The sequence below is a fragment of the Mauremys reevesii genome, linkage group 4 (genome assembly GCF_016161935.1).
Source record: "Mauremys reevesii isolate NIE-2019 linkage group 4, ASM1616193v1, whole genome shotgun sequence".
NCBI classification, from domain to species: domain Eukaryota; kingdom Metazoa; phylum Chordata; order Testudines; family Geoemydidae; genus Mauremys; species Mauremys reevesii.
The window spans coordinates 36,522,794-36,544,529 of NC_052626.1; the positions used below are offsets into that span (position 1 = coordinate 36,522,794).

At 41.4% G+C, this 21,736-nt stretch overlaps 1 long non-coding RNA gene across 1 annotated transcript; it reads right to left on the reverse strand.

Annotated features, from left to right (window-relative positions):
• Positions 1 to 11,818: 11,818 nt before the first annotated feature.
• LOC120405034 lies at positions 11,819 to 14,296 on the reverse strand. Its single transcript, XR_005598332.1, has 3 exons — positions 14,187 to 14,296; positions 12,263 to 12,365; positions 11,819 to 12,176 (listed from the first exon to the last, which is right to left on the reverse strand). It is a non-coding gene; the product is annotated as an uncharacterized LOC120405034 (long non-coding RNA).
• Between the last annotated feature and the right edge of the window lie 7,440 nt (positions 14,297 to 21,736).

The following is a 21,736-nucleotide window of genomic DNA, read 5'->3' on the forward strand; positions in this document are numbered from 1 at the left end:
GGTTTATTTTCCTAGTCTTCCCCTCATTTATTTTTATTTTCAACCAAATCATTGTTTTAAAAATGCTGTGTTTGTTCTTTCGAAAAATGAGATTGGGAATAGTGGGGGAAAGCAAAGACAGGGAAGTTACACTGGTAGATGCGTTTATTCAGCGCAGGACTAAACACCAGGGAGAGACTTCAGCTTTCAGCATGCTTGATTTAATAAGAGTGGCTGCTTACTCCAAAGAGAAGGGAAGGCAGATTGCAGCACCAGGAGGATGAAGAGCCCTCATTTAGATGCAGGTGGCAAATGAAGTGTTTCCCTTAAGGGGTGTGTTACATGTGTAGGTGCCTGGGAGGAATGGGTTCTGATTACAGCCAAACCTGTTTTCTCTTCCTAACCTCCACTTCCCAAAACTCTTCTGTTCTCAGCCTCTCGCTGATGTTTTAAAAGAAGTGGCTTAGAAAACCATTTCTTTTTTGGAGTTCCCTGCTCTGTATTGCTGAAGTTTTTGGAGAGTGTTCATGCTGTGTGTGGGTATGTATGTATGTACGTACATATTTCTATGTGCATACATTTGGGATGAAGTAGGTGCCTGTATGTATATGCACAGTTGGATTTAGGTGCATTTGGGAGGAATCAAGTGAGTGTGTTTGTGTGTATACATGCAGGCTTGTGTTTGCATTACTTAGGGAGGAGTTGGGAGAGTATGTGCTTGCTTGTGACTGTGTGCCGTTCGGAGGCATCTGTGGGGCTTTGTCCTTTTTCCTGTTCTCTTCTTCACTTAGTCTCTTGGACATGGTTAGAGAAAAACAAAAGCATCATTATCAAAAGGTATGTTAAGCAAGTTGTTCCAAGCACGTTCACTTCCTTCCTTCTTACTGACATGCAGTAGTTACCTTAGCCCATCTACTTCCCTCTCCAACTAATTTTTGTAATGCTGCACATGTTTCCTGTGTTCATTTTATCAGGCCCTCTATTACCGTAATTTATGGAGTAATTTCAATTCTCCATTGCTTCAGTGGCATGATTCTCAACATACTTGTAGGACTCATTGAGAGATCCAGAGGCAGGTACACATGGAAACAACATGCATACACATCCAAACATCACACACAAGGAACATAACCATACCCAACCACTCACATCTACACATGCACATCCCATATGTATCACACACACAAACTCATGCAGACATACCACATGCATATCCAAACAGCATAATCCTCCCTACATTACTATCACACACATATCCAAACACACAGAAATTTGTGACACCTCATGCACAACCAGCACAATCACACAGCCAGATATCACGCATGTACCCCAACATTCTACCGGCACACACAAATATAGCCTACGAACACGCCCGGCACCTCCAAGTTGCACATGCCCACACACACTTGCTATTGTGAGCAAAGAGCACTCATTCTCACAGACTTGTGTAGGGCTTATTCTCTCCAGTCACAATTCTGGAAAACAACCTTGCTGCATCCCTAACCTTAAAATCTATGCATTATCTCTCTCACACACCTTTCTTTTAAAGATTGCTGTGGAGATAAAAGGGTGGGCTATTCATATGCCTTTCTCGGTTAATTCTTTTTTTCAATTTTTTCCCAATGCATTTTTGATTGTTTGCTGTTCCTCAAAGGCTGAAATTCAATATGTAAAAATGCTTTTTAAGAGATGAATCAGCCTCTAATGTCAAATTCAATAAGCTCAGCCACCACATTCACATCCCATTATTATAAGAGGAGAGGAGGCAATGATGCCCCAAATTTCAACTATTTTCAGAGACACTCTGAGCTGAAAATTAAGGATAAGTTATTGAAGTGCTTAGAAACCAAATTGATATTCAGAAAATGGAACTCACATAATGATTTTTCCATCCAGTTTATTTATTCTGAATCCGATAGCCATTAATACACTCTAAACTCCAGGGAACTGAAGGCACAAATGTAGAGTTATTTTCTTTATCTTGTTTGCAGGGAAAAGCTGACTTTCAGGTCATCAGAAAGAACTATAGTTACCTTAAAGCTGCCGCTCTCCCCACTCCCTTTGGGCTGGGCACTGCCTAAAGTAAGGGGCTTGTACCAGGAGGATCACGCAGTGTATGTCTAGACTGCAATTAAAAACCAGTGGCTGGCCTGTGCCGGCCAACATAGGCTCGCGGGGCTCAGGCTCAGGGGCTTTTTAACTGCAGTGTAGATGTTTGGACTCCAGCTCTAGGATCTTGCAAGGTGGGAGGGTCTCAGAGCTCAGGCTGCAGCCCAAGCCTGAAGGTCTATACGGCCACTAAACAGCCCCTTAGCCCAAGCCCCTTAACCCGAATTGGCTAGAATGGACCACATGGGTGTCTAATTGCAATGTAGACATACCCTCCAAGGCACTCTGTCTCATTCATCCATGAATTCACCAGTGCTAGAGCTGTGCAAATAACTGAATTTTCAGTTTCCTTGTAGTTCTGGGGGGGGGGGGGGGGAACAGAAGGAAAAACATTTTGGTTTGATGAGAAATGGACAATATACTTCTGGGCAGCTAATAGGGCCATGCTGTTATCTAGGAGGTAAGAAAAGTCATTGACTATAGTACGTGGTATTACAACACCTGATAAAATGCTAAAATCCTCAAAGTAGCTGAAGAGCAGGATGAGAAGAAAAATGACATTTGCAGTGGAAGCTGGGGTCAGCTGCTGCTCCAGTGAGGAGGCATATTGTTTATTGGCTAGCTGGAAGCAGCCATCCTTCTTCACATTACTTGCTTTTGTGTTTAATAGCGGAGCTTTCTTGAGGGGTTATTTATCTGGTTGCACTCACAAAGACTTGACTGGCAATGGGAAGGACTCATCAGCTTTCATTCTGTTCTGTTGCTTTCCTCTCATTGTATAAGCAGGATAGAGAACTATTTCCTCCCCTTTTCCTAGAAGCCCAGCATGGATTCTTTCATGAGGCATTTGTTTTGAATTACACACCAGCCTTTCTTCATTCAGAAAGTTTAGATTGTGAATTCCTTGGTCCACTAGACCTGATCATGTACTTTTGATACTTTTCCTTTCTACAGGTCAGAGTCTGACACCTTTCCTAAGGCTGAGTGGAAGGTACTGCTACTCCAGGAGTAAGCCAATAGCTCTGGAAATTGAAGGGCCTTAGGGCATGTCCACACTTAAAATGCTGCAGCTGTGCTGCTGTAGCACTTTAGTGAATATGCTGCTACGCCGATGGGAGAGCTTCGCCCATCGGTGTAGTTAATCCACTTCTGCAAGAGGTGGTACCTTTGATGGCAGGAGAAGCCCTCACATCAACATAACATAGTGCTGTCTACACCATGGCTTAGGTCAGTATAACTGCGTCTCTCAGGGGTGTGGATTTTTTACGCCCCCTGAGCGATGTAGTTATATTGATGTAAATTTTATAGTGTAGATCTGGACTTATTCACCTCTCTCTTACTCCAGTGCAACGCCATCAACTTCAATGAAGCTGTTCCTGATTTACATCTTTATGAATAGGAGGAGAATCAGGCCTGGGGTATTTTATGAAGTCATAGAAAAAGTATAATACAGGCAGCAGCAGTGATTACAAACTTCCGCCACATCACGTGACTGCGTGCCTTGTCAAAAACATCCTTGAAGGACCATTCCTTCAGTTGAGAGCTAATTCACTCTTTAGCCTCTCTGATAAGACTCCCAATGTAGGGTTATTTTTTTAAAGTTGTGAAAACCTGCCCATTTGAGACTGGACAGAGATTAGCATATTTCACATTCACAGATAGAAATAACGCCTAGCTGCTATTGACCTGGGTCAGAATCAAACCAATGCCTTATGGAGAAAAGGTTCTCTACCTATTCACTGACCTATCCAGCAACTCATCCACCACTGATACTTTTCTGTGGTATTTATATAAAATGATCCACCCTACAGAGCCCTCTTCCAACCACATGCGATTCTTAATAAAGGTATTCATGGACTTAAGGCAGTAAAATCCCCACCTCTCCCTTTACTTTTGTTTCTAGCGATTCTTAATAAAGGTATTCATGGACTTAAGGCAGTAAAATCCCCACCTCTCCCTTTACTTTTGTTTCTAGCCTCCAACAGCAGCCATCTTGGGGGTGGGACGAGTGGTGGTGGTCAGGAACAGCAAAGAGAAACCCTGCATGCTCTAGACAATCTATAACATGCTTGTTTGATTATTTAAGAGAACATAGACTAAGACTGAATAATTATGCAAAAGATAAATCATCGAGCCATGTAATTAACTCAAAATTACAATGGCAATAAAGGTACAGTTAAATACTTATTGATACATTAAAATTGTGAGAAATGTTAATATATTTAATTGGCATTTAACAAGATAGCTTGCCACAGCTAATTAGATATCAATTTACATACTTAATAAATGTCAGTACTTTTAACTATTAAGCCCACATCACTAGAAAATGCTTATATGTGGTTGGGTCTGTTTTATTATTAGATATTATAGGGACTACTAGCACTGTTTATTATTCAGGTTACCTGACATTTCTAGTTATAAGACACTGTTTTCAGTTGCAAACCGTTAACAATTTGGGATGAAATTTTCCATGCTGGGTATCTCCCTCAGGCTGATCATTTCTGGAAAACTTCAGCCAAAATGGTTCAGCCATTTCTGAGACTGAGGTGAGGAAAAATACATCGTCTTCCCCAAGTTCAAAAAAATTCTTGACATCTTTATTAAAATGCTTTGGAAAAAAAAGACTTTAAATTTGGTTGAAGGGTGGCCTATGTGGCAGAGATGTGCCTTTCGGCACCCCCAGGAAAATTTATGGCCATGTTATAAGCCCTTAAAAATTTGCAGTTAGCACATGCTCAGTAGACACTTTCTGGAGCTTAACAGCTAAAATTTAATTGGGTGTACTTCATTTTCTGAGTACCTAACTTGAGACCCTGGAGTCTGGGTTGCAGAAGTGCTGAGCACTCATAACTACAATTGAGCTCAACGGGAGCAGTGCGTTGAACATACAAAATGCTATATAATGCTATGTACTCTGAGATATCGTGTTCTAGACATCTCACATTGGACCCACCCAGAGTTAGTGGAAACTTTTGATGTTAATCTCTGTGTGCCTCAGTTCTCCATACCTCCCACTCACAGGGGTGTTGTGAAGATAAATAATGTTTTAGGTACTCTGATACTATAGTGATCAGTGCCACAGAAGAGCCCATGATGAAATTAATAATTGTGTATTCAGAGTACAGTCTGAAAAGTGTGCTGTAAATAAGGCATGGGGCTAAACACTGAACGAGGAGAATCCAAAATATTGAGGCAGAGGTGTTATTGAAAAAGCAGTGTAATTATTGGGGCTGCTCAGTGCTGGAGTACACCAAACCCCTAAGGTACCTGTATCGTGCCAGGTGTATCATGACTCAGAGGCAAGCACCATTAGCACTTCAGCAGCTGGTCCTTGTAGTCAGTAGCCACTCAGACACATGGCTAAATGAAATGGTATTTTCTAGGGCTGACAGGAAAAAGAAAGGCTGCAGATAGCCGAGGTACAGGGGTGTAAACAGTTACAGTTCAAAATCAGCAATGGCAGTTGTTGTTTGGGACTCCATCAGGAGTCAAGGCTCTGCAGGCCCAGAACCTGGGCTGCCTTCTCCTGCCCACTTTCTATTTAAGCAAATAGAAATGTGCAGGTTTTCATGCCAGGCTCAGTTGGTGTCTGTTATTGGGACACCTCAGCACAGACTCCCTCCCCAGCTTCTGCTCTTCTCCTATAAGTCCCACACAGACCTGCACTAGCTGTGATATCCAGACATAACGACCTGTACCACACACAGTTCTATATACAGTTCTCAGGGTTTCCTCTCTGTATGCAGCCTAGCTTGCCATGTGGCTGCTACTTCCCAGCAGAGTCAAGGCACACCTTTCCCCTTAACGGGCCAGGGAAAGGGAAATGAAATGGAAAGGAGGCTGATTGGTGTTGTAGTCCCCTCCTCAGCAGTGATATAATTAGGGTTGCCACATTTTCCTAGGACTGGCCCTTTCTTGAGGTAGATGTCCTGGGAAATCTGTAAAAGGTGCTTCGTTCACACAGCCAGCTGTCCAGTTTTATGGGCTAAGAGCCTGGATGTCCTGGTTTTTTATACCTTCAAAGTGGCAACCCCAATCATAATGGATGTGAACAAGAGAATGAATTAAAGTTGCACAACCAGCCTAAATCCTGGCATTTCCTAACTGCTGACTTTGCAACCTTAATAATATTCTTTTATCATAGTTTTTTTGCATGTAATATATATAAACATGCAATCATGGTCTCTATATTCTGCATACTTCTTACAAAAGAAAATGTCTCTTTTAACAACTAGTGTGTTCTGGTCTCTAGGTAAAGGTACCGGACAATTATGTTTAATTCAGAATAGGACTTAATTCTCTGCCAGGGCCAATGGCAACAAGACCTGGGTTCAAACTGTTTAGAAGTCTTTAAATAAAATCAATCAAATTATGGCTCAACCCTCCACCCAAAAGTGTACTCCTACTTCTGAATCTGAGTTATAAAATAACCTCTCTTGAAACCCTTCCACAGTGTTTACTCTCCCTCGAGCACTCAGTCGCAGAACTGGTCAGGAATATTCCATTGAAAAGAGTTTAATGGAAAATGCAGTTTCTGCAAAAGTGAAATTTTCCATGGGAAATTTTCAGTTTTGCTGAATTTCTTTGATTTTCCATGGGAAAGTTCTAAATGAAAATATTTTGGGCTGAGTTGGGCTGACCCAGATTGAAACATTTTAGTTTGTTGAATGAATTGAAAGGTTTTAGTTTAGTTCAGTTTGAGATTTATTGGTGTCCTTGTGATCTGCTGCAGTGCCTCAAACAATTTGTATTTTAGGTTCTTCATGCCCCCATTCTCCTCTATGGGTCAGGGTCCCTAGCTGAACTACATTTCCCAGGATGCATCACAGTCTCCCATCTGGTTGAACCAGCACAGGGCAAAATTATAGTCATATGACTTTTTCAACATGAGATGTAGTCCAGATGAGGAGCCTGGTCCATCGAGGAGAATCAGGGGGCATGAAGTACTCGAAGTGCAATTTTCATGAGGCACCACCCTGCTCAGAGAGACACAGATTAATGCTGATCCAAGCTGAAATTAAATGCTTTGATTTGGGTGCAGCAAAGCGGTTCATTCCAATCAAAAAATGTCAAAACAAAATATTTTGACTTTTTAAAATCAAAATGTTTCAGAACTTTTTGTTCTGCAAATAATTTTAATATTTCCATTTTTGTCCCAATTTGGGAAGAAAATTTGAAATATTAGAATTTCCCAGGGAACATACATTCTGATTTTCGACCACCTCTACTCAGGACTCCTTGGGAACATGGAACCACAAATACCATTTACTGGGAAAAAGCAAATAAAAGAAACACAATATCCACATACACATTTACATTTGTTATAAACACAGCAAAGTCCAGTCAGTGTAGGAGTCTGGCCAATCTCACAGTTCCAGGTATTATTTGTCTGGCTTATGGAGGTGCAGAACTCTACAGACCCCATTCATAGGTTCAGTTAGACTCAGTGTGTAGGTCTATAATGCAATCAGAGGTGTGACTACAGCATGTACAGACATAGCTGAGTTGCTCAAAAAAAGTAGTGAAGTGGTGGCTGCATGGGAAGCAGCACAGTCTGCACAAGCCCACCTGGGACTCTGGGCAAGTACCTGAGCAGCTAACCCATTCTGCTACCTATCCTGCCAGAGCTTCACTGCTATTGTTATTCGAGCTGACTAGAACACAGCTAGCTCAGGTATGTCTACATGTGCTGCAGTCTCTGACTGCAGTGTAGACATACCTAGGGTAGGGAACATAGACCATATTTAGACCTGAGTAGCATTAGTTGGCCAAATGCTAAAGTTAGCATTATTTAAAAATGCTCAAAGCAACTTTCTGGCTTGTAGGCAAAAGGTTATCATGGTAAGGTGACTCACTTGCTCTAGACTTTGTCCCTGTCTCATAGAGTTATTTTCCCAGTGTCATAATTAACTTACTGTCACAAGGATGTGTGGAAATGAGTGACCGTGTAATTCTGACTGGTCATTAATTATATTTAAACAGTTACAACATTTATGTCCTGGACCTAAGTGCAATCTATTGCCAATGCCTTCTTACATGGGCCTCTCACATGTCCTGCTTATAACATGGACTTTGGCTTGTGGTCAGCAATGGATTTTTCAAGAAAATGTGCACATCAGACTGGAATCTTCTGCTATAACCTCAGATCAGGATTCCTAATTATTGGTCCATGATGAACTGTAGCCTATATTCTGGGATCTCTATTTAGGGAAGGGTGGTCCTCAAGCTGAGCCAGAGGACACATAACCCTAAAAAATATGCTAGTCATGGGGAAAGAGGGAATGGGGGAAACTCTCTCACACCAGTGTTGCCTGAAGTTATAACCTGCTGTCTTCCCTAGAGTGGCCATCTAAAGATGGACTCTGACCACTGATCACACCAAGCTGAAGTACAACTAAAAGAGAGGAAAGACTGACAATTTCCCCACATGTGAGAGTTCAAGTGACATCTTATTATGAAGTTACAGGTAAATATTAACTTACTTCCAAATAAGAACAATCATGTGAGCTAAAGACTTTGAGAAGGTGTGAAAATCCTTCTTCAGAGCAATTCAGGATGCTCAAATCACTCCAGTGCCCATTAGTGTGTGTGTCTCTTTGTGTATTACTCAGGCCAAGTCCGTATTACAGACCTATATCGGCACAACTACTTCGCTCAGGAGTGTGAAAAATCCACACTCCTGAGTGACGCAATTATACAGCCCTAACCCCCCGTGTAGACAGCGCTGTGTCAGTGGGAGAGCTTCTTTCACCAACATATCTACCGACACTCAGGGAGGTGGATTAACTATGCTGACAGAATAATGTCTCCAGTTGACATAGGAGCATCTTCACTAAAGCACTAGATTGGCACAGCTGTACGTGAATACAAGCCCTAACTGTTCCCCAGAGCAGACACTGAAACCCTAAGTCTATTATCCAAACTGTAAAACATCTCTGGGTTAAACTAGTGTTCTAAATGTGGGATTCTATAAATCATTCTCTGTGTGCGCCAGTCTGCCAGAAAGCTGCAGGCATTGTGTTAAAGTGGGGAGGGGAAATACATTAGGTAAACAATACCTTGATGTACTTTCTGTGAATAGGGAAGCTTAAAGGGGGAAAGCAGCCAGAGAAGGAAGTTACCAGGAAATCATTTTAAAAGCTGTACTTCCTTAAAAGTAAGTCAAGGAATAGCCTCTGCCTTTGACAGTCACTTAGCTAAATGACTTAAATCAGAGCTAATGGCTTTTCCCCTTAACCTGCCCATAAAACCTTAAGAGAATTGTTTTCCTTCACTTGTTTATTATAATCAGCTTTAATTACTAATTGCAGTAACTGTTGAGCCAGATAAAATGAAACATGGATTTATTGATTGTATTTCAATTATAACCTTAACCTGACCATTGCACTGTACCATTGTACTTAGGTTTGGAAAACTATACGTTAACTTAGCTGGTGACATATTTCCCCTAAACTTATATTTGTTCTATAACTGCTTGCTTAGTCTTTTAATGAATTTATAAAAGATTAACCAGTTTAGTGTGTTTCTCAAAACGTCAATGAAGACAAGATAAGGAGAAAAAACTGAAATAATTCAAAATAATTCCTGAGCCTATCCTATATATTAATTACTTGAGATAACACCCTATTATCCTGATGTTAGTGTTAGTCAGGTAATATATCTCCTCTGCCTGTCTGATCCAATCCAGAGAAGTCCACTCTACCAGGTGCCACTCCAGTATGAAGCTACCAGATCCATTTATGTGACATAAGTTCTGCTACTGCTCATCTGACCACTGTGAAATTAGCTCTGTGCCACCCCAGGTCTGGTCAGGTCCCTGCTGTGAAGCAAGTTGTGCACCACAACTTGTCCAGTCCTACACAATCTTCCCATTCAGAGTTCAGAATCCTCAGACAGGAAACCCAGAACAAAACAGAACTCTTGGGAAGAGTCCCTGTTCCCTGGGATTGAGCTCCTGGTCTCTAAGGCATGTCTACACTTACCAGTAAATCGGCACTGCTGCAATCGATGCAGCAATTGTCGCAGCAATTGTTGATTTAGCAGGTCTGGTGAAGACATGCTAAATCAATCGGAGAGCATTCTCCCATCGATTTGTGTACTCCACCTCCCTGAGAAGCGTAAGGGAAGTTGGCGGGAGACACTATCCCGTGGACACAGCACAGTGTAGCCACCATGGTAAATGGATCTAACTACGTCAACTTCAGTTATGTTATTCACATAACTGAAGATGCGCAAGTTAGATTAATTTTACCGCAGTAGGGTAGACCAGCCTTATAAGATGGAGCCCTTGACACGCTCTTCTGGAACTTGAATCCCATTCTCAAGTCAGAGTCCACTACCCAAAAGGTCAGGGGACCCACTTACTCCGGGGCATATCTTGCACATTTCTTAGGCCTTTCACGTGTAGAGGCACAGTAACAATCTATCATCATTTATTCAACCAGCATATAGAGAAATCTAACTAAAGCAACAATACAGTGTGGTGTGGAACTAGGGGGAAGCTGACTACAACTGGTTTTTCCTCTATGGAAGAAGCAGAGAGTTCTGTCCCTCTAAACCTTCTAGTTCTGGGGCATATTATTATTTATGTAGTGCCATATATGTACTTGAGGAATAAGGGATTTAATTTCTCATGTTTTAGGACATAAGCCAAATTCTGAATGACAGAGTTAGAAACAATTTCCCTTGTGGGCAATTCATTCCATAATTATCCACTGCAGAGTTCCTTGAGCCCATCTCTGAAGCATTTTAGCACAAACTCTGATGTGTTGCCTGAAATTCATCCAGCAAAGTGTGTTGTTTTGCTACTCAGTATTTGTCAGTCACTATGTATCGTTCTCTACTTCAAAGAGTGCCACTCAACCAAACAGGGAGCAGAAAAAAACACCAGGTGCCTCAGGTGACCAGTCACAAAGCATAAGAAACAAAACAGCAAGTAGTCAGAGTGAATGTTTCACAAACACACCATAGAATGAAAATGGATTGTCCAAAGTATTCACTGAATCCTTATGAACAACAGAAAATACGATCTGTTCATAGATGATTCATAGACAGAAAGGTCTAAATTCCCAGTGAATATTTATAATTAATTCAACAAACTGAATAGTGTTACACGTTACCAAGCAGGGAATCTCAATTCAGGAAGCTCTCTAGGCTCTTTGTTAATGGGCATTAGTAAAATGGTGAGTTAAATAAGAATTTTAAAAGCTACGAACAATAACTTAACAGAATTGCTTTAAAAAGCCAACTGCAAACAAGACATGGTAAATAGTTTGCTAATTAATTTGTATAAAGCTTCTCCATTTTTAACTAGCTGTTTAATTATAAGGATGCATAAAAATGGTCATGATAAGAAATAAGTTTTTTTTTCTCCTAGACATAAACATTACAGAAGAGACGACAATTTTATTTTGAAGGCATAGATACAGGGGTGGCTCTAGACATTTTGCCGCCCCAATCAGGGCGGCATGCCGCGGGGGGCGCTCTGCCGGTCGCCAGAAGGGCGGCGGGTGGCTCCAGTGGACCGCCGGAGCCGCGGGATCAGCAGACCCTCCACAGGCGTGCCTGCGGGAGGTCCACCGGAGCCGCCTGGTGCCCTCCCAGCGACCGGCAGAGCGCCCCCCGCAGCATGACGCCCCAAACACGCACTTGGCGTGCTGGGGCCTGGAGCCACCCCTGCATAGATAACAATCAGTGAATGGGAATTATGGGTTCCCTTCAATTTGCCTTAATGCCAGTCATCCATGTGTAACTGTACTGAAGAGAATATGGAAATCTAGGGCAGGAACAAAAGAGACAAAAGACTGGGTACAGAGTCGAAGACCAGAATGAGAAGAAAAGTGGAGTGAGTCCCATGTGCTTTCTTCTCAGAAAACTGATTTAGATCCATGTGCACCTGGAGCAGAGTGATTTATGCCAAATGTGCTTAGATACCAGGGGGCAGCCTTTCAGAGCTGGTGAGTAGTAGTAGCTCCCACTGAAGTTAATTGAAGTTCTGGATGCTCTGTACTTCTGAACATAGCTGGTCAAACAGGATAATGAGTTTGGGAAAATATTTGAAAACTTCAAAGTAACTTTCATTCTGCAGGCTTCAAAAAAAGAAAGATTTTTTTCATTTATGCAAATATTGATCACGTTGAAAAGACCCACTCAGAAGTCACTCCATCATCCTTACCTGGTCTTCCAGCAAAGGCCTGCTGGGCTTCCGGCATCAAAATGGTCTTAACCACATGTGTTACACTTTGCCAATCCGGCAGCCAGAACCAATTCCATGTGACCTACAGGAACAATCACAATAAATCCAACATTTTTGTAGTCATCCTACTACCAAAAAAAGACCATAAAAATCATCAAATTACTCCCACTCAAAAAAGGCAAATTTCAACACCAAGAAATCACTCTTAATATTCTAAGTTCTAATTTTCTATTTATTTTTCAGACTAGTTTTAGGTCTCTAGTGACTCGATGACAATTTCACCACTTCTCTTTGGGCTTTTTACACTCATAAATTACTATTTTGAGAAATGTCCCCTTGTATTCTTCAAACATTTCCCTGCCCTTAATTTTACTTACAGAAAACTGGTAATACAACTTCTATTTGTAACTCATCTGGTATTTCCTTACTTTATTTGATGTTGAAGCCTTCAAAATACCAGCAAACAATTATTCTCTTCCATGGCTTGTTGAAAGAACTAAACAAGTATAGTTTAGTTATTCTTTCAGAAGTCAGTCTCATCAGCCTCAAAGTTTCGCAGCATCATTAGGAATTGGGTATCAGAGGAATGAAGGCACTCAGTAGTAGTATTAGGGAAACAGACATTGCTGAAGAAAGTGGGTCAGATTCTGTTCTCCTCAACATGGATGTAAATTTGGAATAACTAATCATTTGTTGTTTATATAGTGACATTTATGGAGTTATTCCAAATTTAAACCAATGTAACTGAGAGCACACTTGGCCCTAAAGTATAACCAATGTGATCAGGTAACACATGTATCAAATTATCTTTTATTAATCACAATACTAGCTTATTCTAAATCAAGTTTTTTTTGTAATTATTTTAATCAGGTTTCTGTAGTTTTAAAATTCTGCTAGCCATGCATTAGGGATTATTTTGATTCCAAAATTCTGCTGAGCATACACACTGGATTATTTTGATTTTTTAAAACAATAAAGACTTGGGATACAATTTACTCATAGGAAACATGTTAATGTACAAAAAATAAATGGAGATATGTGGGGCTGTCAAACAAAAATGAAGCAATATATGTTTACCTAGAAGTGTAATTCGAGAAGTTTTAATTGACAATTCATAATAATCAGAAATATATATTGATCATTCTAATCCACAGGTTTTTTTTCACAACCCAATATGTGTGTACAATTATGTTGGCTGCACATACAATTGAAGCGCACAGTTACATACATGAAGGTACATTTTTAGCCCCCGTGTTTTGTCAACCATGTGTTGACAAAATCTGTTTCTGCATATATAGGTTTCTGTGCTTGATAAGCGCAAATACTCATGTGCACTTGAACAAATTTAACACCTGCATGCATGGAAGTGTTAGAATTTGTACCCACAGGCAAAATCCATGTTATTCCAATGGATTTTGCAGGTACATGTGTGCTGGAATTAGAATTTTTGATGTGCACATGGACATAATCCACATCTGAAAAGTGCAGACAACTCTGTATGTTCAGTTTTGTGCATGCAGACATATAGGCTGGGTATAGATCAGGATGAAGATTTGGCCCCTGATTTTAAGCCCGTCAGTGCTTGTTTGAAAGTATCTGTAAATATAGAAAAACATAACTATGACAAGCGACAAAACAGTCAACCAATTAGAATGTTCTTGGTTATATTAAGAGAACAATAAAACAAGAACAAAGTATAGTCAATAGAAGTGATCACACATGCTATGTATGTCTCCAGTAGTAGTTTGCTCTAAGAACAAAAGTCTCTACTGGGATTGTCAAGGCTGATTTCCCACTCTGGCACTTCGAGTGCAGAAGGTGGGGGCCTGCAAGGAATTTTAAAAATTAATACTGGCCACTCCCGGCTTGTATTAAACTCCCAAGGTTACAACTTTTCTCTGACCTTAGTTTGGTAAATGCTGTCACCACCCAAAGGGACCTTCCTTTTGGAACCCAGGAAGATGCATTTGGGAATTCCTTCCTGTGGGGTACTCTCATTTCAGGGAAGAGCTGAGCAAGAAAACAAAGAAAATATGCTATTGCCACCAGCTAATTAAACAACATATGCACAAACCTCTTAGGACACCAAAAATCCAATCCCGTTATTAAAAAAAGGGAAATGTTATTAAAAACAAAAAAGAAAGAAAATACTTCTCGAATTTAGGCTTTTGCTAGATTTTAAAAGAGAAATTCCAAAAATTAAGCACCTAAAATAACTTCCGTGGGGATTCGGCTTAAGGTTACAAGCAAACAAAAGCATCTGGGGAAGCACAGAAGAATCCACAAGCCAATAAGAAATAAAACAAATAACCCTAATCATGTCTTCCTAGACATTCCCTGATTACTTACATATTTGGGATTTCAGATAAGTAGGGTTGAGGTATGATTTGATGCTTTTTCATACCTGGTTTTAAAGTTGCTTACAGCATTGCTTCTCTGTGTCTTCCTTCCTTCCCTGAGAATGGCAACAACAGACACAGGGAAGTTTTTTCCCCAATTTTAAAAAGTTCTAGCCCTCCCATTGTCTCTTTTGGTCAAGTGCCCACTCCTTTTCCTTTACCTGGGGGACTTTGTTAACCCTTTACAGGTAAAGCAAGCAGAGAACAGCCACCAAGAGGAATTCTGTAGCTAATTGGCTTGCTGGGTGTTCAGAAAAGGGAGCTACTCCTCCCTCCCATCCTCCATTTATCAGCGGGGTGAAATCCTGAGCCCTCAGAAGTCAATGGGAATCTTTCCATTTGCTTAAATGGGGGGCAGGATTTTCACCTGGACTTTTCTCACAGGGAGACTGCTTTCAAAATATGAAAGTGTGGTGCACAGGAAACTAAAAACAGTTTTAGAGTTAAATATACCCTCACCTGGCTGGTCAGAAAAAAAACCTGACAAGACATTTTTTCATCATCATTTGCCAGTTCATTGAAACTGAAACATTTTGTGGGCCCATGTCAGTTGTGACAAAGTTCTGCTGGCAACCAGGAAGGAATCCAATGGGAACCTGCCTCTCATCCACTTGGCTCCTCATCAGCCCACCTGGTAGGGTGACCAAACAGCAAGTGTTTAAAATCAGGAGAGGGAATGGGGTGGGGGGGGTAATAGGTGCCTATATAAGACAAAGCCCCAAATATTGGGACTCTCCCTATACAATCAGGACATCTGGTCACTCTACCACCTGGAGGGAGGGAGGAAGCTGAGAGTCTGGAAGCTCTGAAAGCCCCAGGCTAAGAGCTCTTAAGCAGTCCCAGCTTCCAGGTCCCCAGCTCCAAAGGAACCTGCCAGGTGAACTGGCCCAGAGCAAGTGCGCCCAGCAGAACTGGGCAGAGAATGATAATTCGGTTTTGTGGAGAATTTTAAATTTTTTATATTCGTTTCAAATCAGAATGGAACAAACCTTGAAGTCTTGCACAAAACGGAGTAACTATTCTCTACCCATCTCTGACACACCAGTCAGTTTGCAGTGCAAAAGGCTCATCAGATAAACATCCAGAAATACAGACGCTTAGCCAGATTATTGAAATGATCCGAGACGAATGGGACAAGTTAGGCTTAAAGCCTCATATGGATAACTTTTCCTATGAGATAGCCAGAACTTGTAAACAGGGGGGAAAGCTTTTCTAGACATTTCAGAAAATTATTAATTCTTTATCTGGTCACGGTTCAGTGACAGGAACTTATTTTTCTAAACTGTCTCCCCATTCCCTATATAAATACAATACTGCTCAGCTCTTATTCAATTTATTAATTTGCTATCCAGATTCCTATTTACCGTTGCTGCATGCACACCGCACATGTAGGTCCAAAGAGTCACTCACACTCCAGCCCTGGCGGATCAAGAGTTTTTGATCAAGTGCCACCTCCATAATTTGAAACCAGGTGGTATTAAACCAATTACATTTTTAATTGATTTTTGCATTTTCTGCAGTAGGGGAAATTTGTCGATGTTCATTTTGGAAATGAGGTAACAATGACTTTTGAAACATTGCCAACTCGCAAAAAGTGAAGTCAATATCAATTCATTAGCAAATTAATGGGACTCTGACTTTAGTGTAAATAGCAAGTAACTATGCAGCTGGCAGCACTAAGTGCGCAGGCAGAGAGCATCGGATGTAAGTACTGAAAGAAACTGAGAAGATCAGAACTAAGGGGATTTCAATCAAGGAATGAATATTGTTCCTGGGAGCCAAATGATTTGCACATTTATGCCTTAAAACAAAGTGTGTTACCAGGACCCTACCAAAATTAGGTAATGGTCTAAGACTAGGGATCCTAGGCCTAGTAAATAATAAATAAATTAATTCAATAATGAAATAAATAATAAAATAGTAATGACAATAATAAATACCTGAGCACTAGTATTATGATCCACAATACCTCTTAAATAGTGACAGGAGTGTGGTTCTTGCTGCCCCAATTTAAAGATGCAGCAAACCACTTCCCCTAATGCAACCCTTCTGTTGTGCTGCAGAACCCCCAACACACACACACACACACAGATCCGGTCAGCATCCCAGAACATAAGAGTAAAGGTGTGGGGAGCACTAGCTATCTCTGGAATAGGCATAGTGCTTGCTCACTGCTTGAGTAAAATAAGCTCTTCATCTCCCCTGCATTCCGGTGCACATGTACAGAGTGACACAATATTAAGTCTTCAGGGTTTGCCAAACGTTAATCACTACAGTTCGTGTTATTGTTATTCTAAAGTCAGAGCCCAGAATGCTACAGCATAACTACTGTAAACCATTAGTGTGTTGGAACTACTTGTCAGATATTGTACTATGTTTTTAATAAGGGTTAGGTCATTGGCTTTTAAAAATAGTGTCAATAAAATCTGTTTATTCAAAAACAGCAAACTTTGAGATTTCTGTAAGAGAAGCCCAAAAGTCTGTAGGGAGACTTTTTTGCGAGCAGCAGGGCAAACCCCATATCTGGTAGAGCTGGGGAAATGGCCAAAATTCTGAGTGCATGTGGTGTGGGGAGGATTATTACAATTTTGCATTCTCACACTCAGTTATTTCAGTTCTGAAATTTGAAATTGCATACTATTTATGTTTCCATACTGCGGCCAATATCAAAGCACTTTGGCATCTACATTCCTGTTTTCTGTGCCTAATTCCAGATACAAGCACTGGTATTCCTGCCTGGTAAGCCACATTTGAAGACTACAATCCAGATCCACCAGTTTAAGACACAAATTCCATTCCTTCTAGCATGGTGTGTGCTTAAGTGCTCTGGATTCTTTATAAACCCAGAGTATTTATAAAGTCAGTGCTGAAAGGGTTACTACAGGCAGCTGAAGTGTGATAGACATGTGTCTCAAGATCTTCAAGGCACACCAAGAATATTGACTTTCTGAAACTGACTAGATGATGGGAGCTAGTTCCAGCAATTCAATGGACTATATTTGGAGAAAGCCTGCTGCAAAGTGCAATCTGCTGAGAACAGACTCGGTCACCACACTACATCCCTCTTCACACCAGCCAAAGCAACTGCCTGAAAAGAGGATGAGAAGTATGATTACTGATTAACTTCAGTGTTATTTCAATCAGTTCCCCAGAAGGAAGTTTGCTGAATGCTGTGCAGATGGCTATGGATTGTTATTAAAGGGACATTGTGGGGGGGGGGGGGACATTCAAGGCAAACATTTTTCCAATTCTCATCAAATCTTTTTTTTTTTAATTCATCTAGAGTTTTATCTGAGGACTCCTTCATCAAAGAGTGATTTACTTTTTACCGGAGACCTCAAGTGGAATACCTTTCTTCTGTTTACTCTTCATTATGGCCCCGGCTGCATCGCCCATATAAAACACGATGCTCAAGTGTCCTTGTCTTAGAGGCTGCCTTTCCACTAACCAAATGCTTCTAAATTCATTTAATCAGTGCACTTATTAGTGCTATTTTTTTTTCTAGAGTTTAAAACATCAGAAAGCTATTTCCTCTGGGGTTATAACAACAACATAACATCTCACAAACAATCCCCAGGTACTTTAAAATCTAAACGCAGCATCAACTAACATTTTTTTTCTCTGTGACTTAAAACAAATACATTTCATCTGCATGAAAAAAGGAGGGAAGGAAGGATGACCCAATAGTCAGAGCCTGAGCCTCGGTCTCATATAAACCTGAGTTCAATTCCCTGCTCTGCAGATGTCCTGTGTGGAACTTTAAGCAAGTAACTTAATCTCTGTGCCTCCTTCTCCCACTCCCATCTGTAAAATGAGGACTCAAGAACAAACCTATAACACATAGGAACACATTCTAGATTGTGAGGTGCTTAGATGCTGTAGTAATGAGAGCCATATAAGTACCTTACATAGGTGGGAAGATTCCTAACATCTTCAAACATGTTGAGGGAATCTAATAAATATGCAGTTTAAGTGTATTTATAGCCACAAATGTGTAAAATACCCATGCAGGATTCCTTATTTAGTCCCTCTCAGTAGCTTCAAGATCAAATTGGCTCATTTCACAAATAAAAAATGTTTTTCCTAATTGCCAATGCCACAAACCTGGCCTGGAGGCATCTGAAAATCAAGCTGGGTTCTTTGTGTCTCTTAAATCACCATTGGTGATACGTTTTTTACAATAGGAACATAGCAGACAATTTTGTTAATGATGCCTCAAGCAACTTCAGCAGCTGTAAGTGATCTGTGGTGCAAACAATAATTGTCAAAAATAGCACGTCAGTAAAGAGCAGTTTACATTGAGTTAGCAGATGCCATTTTTACATTGTCTTTATTTTTATTCTAGCGTATATATAGGAATGTATGGTCAAACCAAACCAGAAAAATATTGCAGAGCATAGAGCAGGAGGGGAAGGAATCTAGAGAGCTTAGGAACTGAACTGTGAATATTAAACTCATGCTTATGTGTACCTCATTGTTTAGACTCAGTGCCTTATGGAGAACTCAGTAATCACAATGGGTGGGATCCACAAAGGTACTTAGGGACCTAAGTCCCATTTTTAGGCACCAATGCAATCTACAAAACTGTTCAGCTGTTGCCTAAACTTGCTCAGCACCTAAGTTTTTGCAGTAAAAGCTCCTTGGGCACCTATGTTTCTACCACTGAGCATGCACACTGCTACCTCACTTTAGGAGCCTGGGCATTATCTCCCACCTAAGCCCCAGAACAATCCACAAACCAGGGAAAGATAGGCACTCCTCCACCTATATCATGTGAGGAGCCCAGTCAGGTAGGCATGCTCAGATGCCACTTAACTCCACGGGCCCTACCAAATTCACAGCCATGAAAAACAAGTCATGCAGTGTGAAAGATGATCTCCCCTGTGACATCTGGAGTGCAACCATGGGCTCCTACCCTGCACAGGGCTACAAGTGCTAGTCCAGGCCAGGGACTGAGGCTTCCTCTTCCCCTGCAAGGCTGCTCCTAGGGCGGGTCATACACACCTCGGGGATCTCCCCCGGCTGTAGGAAGCTCCACGACTCCAGCTGTCATCCTCCCTCCCAGGAGAGGAGGCTGTGGCTTGAGTTGTCACCGTCACCACCACCCAGGGAGGCTGTGGCTCCAGCTGTCACCCCTCCTTCCCCTGGGATGCTGCAGTTTGAGCTCCAGCCGTTATTCCCGTGCATGGAAAGGCTGCGGCTCCAGCTGTTGTCTCCCTATGGGGAGGCTGCAGTTCCAGCTGTCAGGCCTTCATGGGGGCAGGAGACTGCTGGGAAAATTAGACATATATTAACCCACCCTGCAATACCTTGCAACCCTCCCTTCTATGCTGCTGCTGCTGGTGGTGGTGCTGGCTTTAGAGCTGGGAGCTCGGCCAACAGCTTCCTCTTTGGCTATCCAGCTCTAGGGGCAGCACCCCTGCCAGAAGCAGGGCAGAAGAAAGGGTGGCAATCCCACAACTCCCTTGCAATAGCCTTGTGCCCCCCCCCCCACCCCAACTACCTTTTGGATTGGGATCCCACGGGTTACAAAACCCTGAAATTTCAGATGTCAACATCTGAAAAAGTGAAAATAACTAATTTAAAAAAAACCTGGCCATGAAATTGACCAAAATAGACCGCAAATATGGTAGGGCCTTACCTATAACCTTTAACCACAAGATAGTGTCCTCACTGAGGATATACAAGACATCTGATTCAAGTCCCCCTTCTACCAGATGAGGAGGAATTTAAACAATGATCTGCCACCTCTCAGATGCATGCTCTAACCATTGGGATATGGACTATTTGGATGTGGGGCTCCCTCAGTCTCTCCTACTGAAGTTGTTCAACTTTAATTGAACACAAATTAGGCCAGAGAACGAGTTAAAATGACTGTAGACCAGTGGTTAGAGCACTCACCTGAGAGGTGGCAGATCCCCTTTCAAATCTCTTCATTAGACAAAGGTGGGACTTGCACTGGTGGTCCCCCACTAGGCTAAAGGGAGGTCATCATCTTTCTCTTCCCTTTTCCTTCCTACCACCCCAGGTTTTCTTGTAGAGTCAGGTGTCCTCTGAGCATGTCTACCATATTGGGCCTGCATGTGACTTTAGAGGAGAACCACCTATCTTCCCCTTGTTTGTTGATTACTGGAAGAGATAGACACCTAAGTCCAGGCTTCAAGGAGGGACCGATCTTCAAGAGAGGGATTGGGCATAGTAATCATCAGCATGTCTCATTAGCTAGCTTAGGTGGGTCCCCACCCTGCATGCTGGGTTTTGTGGATCACATTCTAAAACCCCTCTCTCTCTCTCCATTTATTCTGTAGGGAGTCTAGGTACCTAAGTAAGGCTTTGTGGATCATGGTGGTGTCCCTATGATTTTCCAGGTACCTAATTCCATTTGGTGGATATGGGCTAATATGACATTCTGCAAGACAGTTAAGCCCAAATTTTTAAATTGGCTTCTAACTTTTGATTCCTCTATTTCTGGGTGTGCAATTTTAGAAGTGTTATTTAGGTACCTGATTTTGACCTGTGTGTGTAAAATTTGGCACCCAAAAACCTTTTCGAAAATTGAATTTCCCAAGCCCTCCTTCTCTCAATTTCATCATCTGTGAAATCCTGGTAACAATAATTCTCTACCTTACAAGAGATTTGTGAGGTTTAACTGAATGTCTGCAAAGCCTTTTGAGATCCTCAGATGGAAGGTGCTATAGAAATTCAAAGTATAATTAACCACAATTATTAACTTTCACAATAAAACTTCTACAGCCAAAAACTCCAGTAACTCTACTGACCTAACATGGCATAAATATTGGATAAAAGCCTTTGCTTACAGATAAATCTGTCATTGCACCTTAAGGCTTGTCAAATTCAGGGCTCTAGCCACAGGGAGAAAGTGTCAGAGATGCAGGATCTCCAACTGGAAACACTATTGTTGATGAGGATAGTTCTCATTGCAGAACATGGCATTATAAATGCTTGATCTTCTAAGGGTGCAAAAATTCTTCAGCACTGGGGACATTTTGAACAAGCCAGCAAGTGAGAAGACAATGCATCTCCTTTTTGAAAG